Genomic DNA, 8,394 nt, shown 5'->3' on the forward strand with positions numbered 1-8,394 from the left:
CAGACTGAAACAGGCTCCAGGCTCTGAGCTGGCAGTCAGCACAGAGCCCGACGCGGGGCTCGAACCCACGAACCGCGAGATCATGACCTAAGCGAAAGTCGGACGCTTAACCGACTAAGCCACCCAGGCGCCCCAAGATTTCTGACCATAATTATAAAATTAGATCACAATTTTATTATAATTAAGCGACATAAATTACTTTATTAAAATTAAGAGACCATAATGATACAATTCTGGTCAATCAAGGAATTTTTACATTTTCAAGGAATTCCAGACCCCACCTAGTCCTTTTTCTCAGCCAATTATATCAAAATATCAGAATTTGGGGCCTGGGCATCAGTATTTTTTACAGCTCTCTAACTGGAGAAAAAGACTTTAAAACCACTGGTAGCCATGTTTAAAAAAACTCTGGCCTTATGTATTCACCTATGCATGGGCAGTAACTTCCCACATCTGTCCCAGGAAGACAGACATCTCATTACTTTTTATTTTATTTTTTTAAACCTCGGGACACAATGCTAGACTCTCCCTTGCCCTATAAAGTAGTGTTCCTCTTTAAAATAAATAAAATCATGAGTTAAAAGAAACTTGTAGCTCTCAGAGTTTTTCAAATAAGAGATTGTTTTTATAATTTTAAAACAGTTCTGAAGTCTTTTCTGGGATCTTTTATCCCCCCTGTGGAATGATGTTTTCTTAATTTGCTATCTGTTTGAAAAATAGTTTCAGCATTAGTTTCCTAAGAAGTGTGGGGTCATGGCAGTATGAGCTGGCTAGCAGAGTTTATTTTTAGCCTCATGATTCTGATCCAAGCTCGATAGCTAGTGGTAACACTCAACTTCTTTTTCCTGATCTGACACTTTCTACGCTCGTGGGCAAATCATCCTTTTCAAGGAATGTCCCACCTCTGAAATGTTTGCTTGACTACAAATGTTTCTTATTTTCCAAGCCAAAGTGAAGCATTTAACACCCCTAGACACAAAACTCTGAGAGGTTCTTCCAGCACTGTTGTGTTCTGGAGAATGAGGAAGGGCATCTGGAAGGAACAATGATTAGAAAGAGTCCCTTGGGAATGTTCTGAATCTGAAAACCTGCACGTAAATCCTAAATTCTGTCATTAATTTAAGACACCACCTTTTTCCTATGAATTTAAATCACTTTTATTTAAAATTTCAGGCCCAAAGCAGGATTCGTCTGTCTTTTAGAATCATCTAAAAAACCCACGCCTGTAACAGAGCAGAAGCACTGAGTGTTCTTTGACTTCCCATTTGCCCCAGACGCACCCTCACACATTCTTGCATCATCTTTCTTGCTCCCATCCTTTCCTCCCTTTCTCCACTGTCCCCCACCCCCGTTACCCCCAAATGTTATCTCCATTTCTCTACTATTTCCTTCTCTTTGGCATGACCAGGATTCACCCTTCCAGCTATAGGAACAAGCCTAACTAGCTTTCTTTCTTGCTTTCTATTGCTGCTGTGCCTAATTAACCACAAACTTAGTGACTTCAGACCATACAGAGTTATTCTTTGTATGGTGGTCAGAAGTTCAAAATGACTTTTTGAGGCTAACATCAAGGTGTGGATATAGCCATGTTCCTTCTGGAAGTTCCATAGAGAATCTATTTCTTTTTTACTTTCAGCTTCTGGAAGCTGCCAGCATTCCGTGGCTCATTGTCCCTTTTCTCTTCTTCAAAACTCATCGTTCCCCTGTCTGCTTCTGTCATTCCATCTTTTTCTGCCTTTGACTCTCTTGTTTCCCTCTTATGAAGACCCTTGTAATTATATCAGGCACATCCAGATAATCAAGCAAAATCTCCATATCTCAAAATTCTTAGCTTAAGTGGATCAGCAAAGTCCTTTTTGACATATAAAGCAAGATATTCACATATTTTAGAGACTAGAATGTGAATGCCTTTGGCAAAAGGAGCATTATTCTGTCTACTACATGTCCTGAAGCTTTCTAGTCAAGCACCGTTTTGATCACTTTCTCCATTCACTGCTAAAATGGATGGAGTTGAATTGTACCCCTCCCCCCCACCGAAATGCATGTCCACCTATGACATGAGGATGTGACCTTTTTGGGAAATAGGGTCTTTGCTGATGTAACCAGTTCAGATAAGATGAAATCATACTGCATGGGAGTGCATCCTAAATCCAATATGACTGACATCCTTATAAAAAGAAAAGATTTGGACACAGAGACACAGGTAAGAAGGCCATGTGACAGTGGAGATAGATACAGGAGTGATGAAGCTACAAGCCAAGGAATGCTGAGGATTACTGGCAACTACCAGAGCTAGAAAGAGCCGAAATGGGATTCTTTTCTAGAGGTTTCAGAAGAAGCATGGCACTCCCAACAGCTTGATTTCAGGCTTTTGGTCTCCAGAACTGGGGGAGAATAAATTTCTGTTGTTTCAAGCCTCTAGTTTGTGGTACTTTGTTACAGTGGCTCTAAGAAACTCACACAGATGAACTGAAAAAGAGGCACCCTATTTTGTTCATGTGCCAGATTTTTACTGGAGATAGTTTGAGTGAATGTCAGCTGACCAATCCCTGAACACTTTCTTTGTCCCATTTATAATGTACAAGAATCTTTGTGGATGATTGGCTCTGGGCCTGGGGCTTCTTCATTTGAAGACCTCAGATTGTCTTCTAGAACATAGGGAGTTAAGAGCATCTAGGTCAGGGGTCAGCAAACAATTTTTGTAAAGGGACAGATAGTAAATATTTTAGGCTTTGTGTACCAAGAGGCAAAATCAAGAATGTTACATAGACACTTGTATTTAAGAAAGAAATTCCCACATGTTTTTTTACTGACAAAATTCAAAACATAATTGTAATAATTTGGTACATTTTTTATAATAAATCTATAATGTAATTTTTTGTATAGGTCTATAATGAGAAGAAAAAAATCCTTTTGGGGTGATAACATTTCATTTAATTGGGGCTCAAATGTAATTGACACATCATCATTGCTAATGCTCTTCTGTTAATACTGATCTATAATGAGATTTTACCTCACTGAGTATTTCAATTAAAAAATGAATATAGCATCTTTGGAAATGTCTTTTCACACAGGAAAGTACTGCCAAATACTGATATCAATTCATGAGCATATAATTTTAATTGAGCATATTGATTGCCTGGAAGGCATTTATAGAGTTCTATTAAATTTTTCTATTGATATTTGTCTTTTGGCATATCATTACTGTGCAGATTAATCATTCCCAATTGAAGGTTAGATGGAAACTTCTCAATTGCTCAGTTAAATGGATTTTAAAATATGGAAATCTTTTTTGCACTTGCATTTTGGTCCAAAAACTGCTGCTGGAACCAAAGTTTGAACTCAGAAGACATATCCACTGCAAATTTGCATGGAAATGGAGATCTCACTTCTTATTTTATCTTTTGACACCACTGTAAGAGTATAAGGCTGAAACTCAAACAATGTAAGTTGCCAAAATGACTTACAGCAGTGTAAGTTTCTCATATGAGTGTTGTTTGGCCTTGTGGTGTTAGTTTGAATTCATTAAGAAGCTCTGAGAATGTAGCAGAAAACAATTTCCAGAGCCCCTCAGTGTTCGATAGTAGTGGCTAAAGACAATTCTTAATGCAAAAAATTTCAGTCTTAGCCCTGAGCTCAAAAAATTGCAATCAAACTTTACCACTGCCATTGAACTGCTGTGTGGCACAAGTCAGGATATTCAGTTTCTTTTTCTGGCAGAAATTCATGGACCCAAATATAGTTACATCCATGGGAGCAAATGAGTTCACCTATGGAGCTACTGGATGGAGCTACACATGACAGATTCAAATATTTTTGGTAAAGTACCTGCTAATGAGTAACACAATAAATAACCACAGGCTTTAAACACTTTACATTCATTACGTTTCACTGAAAGGCTAAAAGCGTCAACCAGTTTATCTTCTCTGGACACATTTCTTTGGCTGCTGCAATGAATCACAGTTTTGTTAACTCACCATTGGTAAACATCTTCCCTTGGTTGGCTACCAGTGGGCCACTCAGAAAACGCTTTTGGGGTGTAGCCTCATTTTTATTGTTTTAGTTTTGGAAGAAATTCTTCTGTGATGAGAAATTGTATTATGTTTGTCTAATTTTTCTAACCATTGCTTTTCTGTGAGCTAATATTGTGATGATTAATCTGGTTGACATATATTGTATTCTTTTAGCATAACTACCTCATTGCACAATAAGTAGAATGCTTTGCCATATAATTCTATAACAAAATAATCCACACTCCATCGTGTCTTTTACTCATGACCCTGAGATCAAGACCTGAGTTGAGATCAAGAATCAGACACTTAACCAGCTGAGCTACTCAGGCACCCCCTCCATTGTGTCTTAAGAGTATGATTCAAAGCCCACTTTTCCTTTCTTGCTTTGACCTAATGGATATTTACTGTAAATGTAAATAAATAAATGAGGGGAAGAGAAAGAAAGAAGGAAGAAAAGGAGGAAAGGAAGGAAGAAACAAACAAAAACAAAGATCAATGGAAGGTAGGTGGGAGGGAGGGAGGAAGGGAAAAAGGGAGGGATGTCATCATATGACATTTGAAATGCTGTTGGGTGATAATGACATCACCGCAATTTGCAGTGTCCCAAGCATTAGTCCAAAGTGATGAGAGTCCCTTATACAGTCTTATGGGGCAACTACTCAATCCTGCCATTATAAAAACAAATGAGTATGTCTAGGCTCCAAGAAAACATTATTTATGAATAGTGAAGCTTGAATTTCATGTAATTTTCACATGTCATGAAATATTCTCTTTCTTATTTCCCAATCCTATATAAATATAGAAATAATTCAGCCTGCGGACCATGTGAAAACAGAGGGTATGCCAGATATGGCTGGTTAGTGAGAGCTTACTGACTCCTCTGTAGGTTCTTAGGTCATTTCCAAAGTTCATCCAGCTCAATGTCATATGATGCCCTTGAGAGAGTAGTCTTCTTTTTTATTTTTTTTTAATGTTTTATTTATTTCTAGGAGAGAGAGAGAGACAACGTGAACAGGGGAGGGTCAGAGAGAGAGAGAGTCACAGACTGAAACAGGCTCCAGGCTCTGAGCTGGCAGTCAGCACAGAGCCCGACGCGGGGCTCGAACCCACGAACCGCGAGATCATGACCTAAGCGAAAGTCGAAAGTCGGACGCTTAACCGACTAAGCCACCCAGGCGCCCCGAGAGAGCAGTCGTCTTAATCACTTCCTTTGCACAGAACACCTGTATACTACTGTTTACTGGAATATTTCCAAGAAAGGGCTATGAAACTTATTTTAAAACTACACTTTGTTTTTTACCATTTTGTCTATTTTTTTCTTTTGCTAAATTTATCCTTTATTTTATTTGTTTGCTAATTGTTTACTTTTCAAAAAAAGTGACAGAAAGCACAGAGTTGGAGGCCACAGTACCTTATGCTACCTGGCATCCACACAAAGGAGGTTTCCTTTTCAACCTATTCATGTCCCAAAATATATATCCCATGACATTCCCAGGTTCCCCGTTCCAACATGCAAAGAATTCTGAAGTCATTACTTATATCCTCACAAGATAAAAACTGAACAAACTAAAAATCAATGACTTCTTAGGTTCCATCATAAAACTGAAGTCATAAAGTACCACCCCAACACTAGAGAGACAGGAGAATAGAGAACCAAGGTTGAGATTAGCTTACCGGGAGCAGAAGCCACTGGAGCTACTAATTGGTGGGAACATTTAAACCATAACTGATGTACTCCTGGAGGCTGAGTGTGAACTAATTTCAGACTTAAAACCCCTAAGGGCTGGGTCTTAGGGAACCTCTCCACTTTTAGGGGTTTTATCTCTAAAAGCCCAACATGCTTTCAAGGTAAAAATTGTAGAAAAAAGTTCTCTTATCTAACCTTCAGGCATGGGGAGGGAAATAGCAAACATTTTGAACTATACCCAGATTTTCTCGCCCTCAAGGAAACTACCAGAGGCTTAGCCAGCCTGGTGGGAGGACAATTAGGTAACTCCAGTCCCTTCTAGACTTCCTATCTCGTATAAGAGGAGAAAAAAGGCTAAGAAATGTCTCAGAAGGTCATAATCTAGAGACTCAGACCACTAAAACAACTGAGATTTAATATAAAATTATAAAGTATGCCTGCTGTCTGTTCTACCACCACATCAACTGGGCTGTAGTATAATAAATGTAGATTACAAGTGAGAGAAACATAAGACACAAATTTTGTTTATGAAGACATTGTTAGGGAAACCCAAAGACAACAAAGGGAACAAAGAAACTGAATTCTCTGGAACCTATAGCTACAGAAAGTGAAAGATAGCCAGGATCCTAGCCACATTAACATAAAACCTCATTCTAAAAGCCTGATTATCTTACTTCCTATTATCAGACACACCATGTCTGGCTTTCAACAAAATTACAAGGCACACTAAAAGGCCGGAAGAAAACAGTCTAAGAAGACAAAACAAGAATCAGAACCTGAATTAAAGATGACACAGATTTTGAAATTTAAAGATAGGGGGGTTAATTATGATTGACATGTCAAGGACTCTGATGGAAAAAGTAGACAACATCCAAGAACAGATGGGTAATAAACAGAGAAATAAAAATTGTAAGAAAGAAAAAATACCTTATCTATAGAGAAAAAAAGATAAGAATTACACAGAATATCTCTTCAGAAACTATAAAAGCAAGGAGGCAGTGTAGTGAAATATTTAATGTTTATTTATTTTTAAGACAGAGAGAGAGAGAGAGAGAGAACAAGTGGGGGATGGGCAGAGAGAAAGGGAGACACAGAATACAAAATAGGCTCACGCTCTAAGCTTATCAGCATAGAGCCTATGTGGGGCTCAGACTCACAAACCGCAAGACCATGACCCTACCTGAAGCCAGATACTCAACCAACTGAACCACCCAGGAGCCCATTTTGTAATGAAATATTTAAAGTGTTGAAAGGACAAAAAGCACCAACTGAGAATTCTATATCCAGTAAAATAATCTTTCAAAACTGAAGAAGAAATAAAGACTTTCTGTCTGGGGTGCTTGGTGGCTCAGTAGGTAGAGCATCTGAATCTTAATTTCTGCTCAAATTCTTGAGATTAGGCCCTGCATCGGGCTCCATGCTGACAGCACAGAGCCTACCTGGGATTCTCTCTCTCTCTCTCTGCCCCCCCACCAATAAATAAATAAACATTTTTTTAAAAAGATGATAGGCATGGAGTGTATTACTCTTTTTTTTTTTTAAAATGTTTTATTTATTTCTAGGAGAGAGAGAGAGAGACAGCGTGAGCAGGGGAGGGTCAGAGAGAGAGGGAGTCACAGACTGAAACAGGCTTCAGGCTCTGAGCTGGCAGTCAGCACAGAGCCCGACGCGGGGCTCGAACCCACGAACCGCGAGATCATGACCTAAGCGAAAGTCGGACGCTTAACCGACTAAGCTACCCAGGCGCCCCTGGAGTGTATTACTCTTCCCAAAGGCATCTGAATTTTACAATACCTCACTTTTTCGAAAAAAACAAACAAACAAGAAATACTTCGTCAAACAAAAACGGAGGGTCTTCATCACTAGTAGATCTGCCTTGCAAGAAATTTTAAAAGAAGGTCTTTCAAGGGCATCTGGGTGGCTCAGTGGTTAAATATCAGACTTCAGCTCAAGTCATGATCTCACCATTCATGAGTTCAAGTCTCATATCGGGTGAGCTCAAGACCCACTGTGGGTGAAAAAGTCTTTTATTGTTTTCATTCCTAATCTATCTAATAGATAACCATTTGTTTAAAGTGATAATACAGAAATATTGAGTGATCATAGCATGTGGATAAATGAGGTAGATGACACCAATATTAAAAGGGATGGGAGGGAGGAACTGGTAGCACTGTTTTAAGGTACCTGCACTACCTAGGAAGCGGTATAGTGTTATTTGAAAGTGGACTTTGATTAGTTATAAATGTGTATTGCAAACAAAGGGGAAACCACTACAGCTTTTTAAAATAGAAAAGTATAATTAATACGCTAAGAGAAATAAGGAAATGGAATATACCAACTGCTGAATTTAAATCACAGAAGGCAGAAAAAGGGGGGAGACTGAATAGAAGCAAAGTATAAATACAGTGAATAGAAAAAAGTTACAAACATGGTAGATAATAATCCAACTATATCAATACTCACATCAAATGCAAATAGTCTAAATATACCAATTAAAACTCAGAGATTGTCAGAGATCCAAAAACAAGATCCAACTATATATTGCCTATAAGAAATTCACTTGAAATATAAAGATACAGATCAAAGTAAAAGGATGAAGAAATATATATCATGCTAATACTAGTGAAAGAAAGCTGGAGTAATTATATTAATTTCAGACAAAGTAGACTTTCAAACAAGGAAAATTCAGAGAGA

The sequence above is a fragment of the Crocuta crocuta genome, unplaced genomic scaffold, assembly GCF_008692635.1.
Source record: "Crocuta crocuta isolate KB4526 unplaced genomic scaffold, BGI_CrCroc_1.0 scaffold103, whole genome shotgun sequence".
NCBI lineage: Eukaryota > Metazoa > Chordata > Mammalia > Carnivora > Hyaenidae > Crocuta > Crocuta crocuta.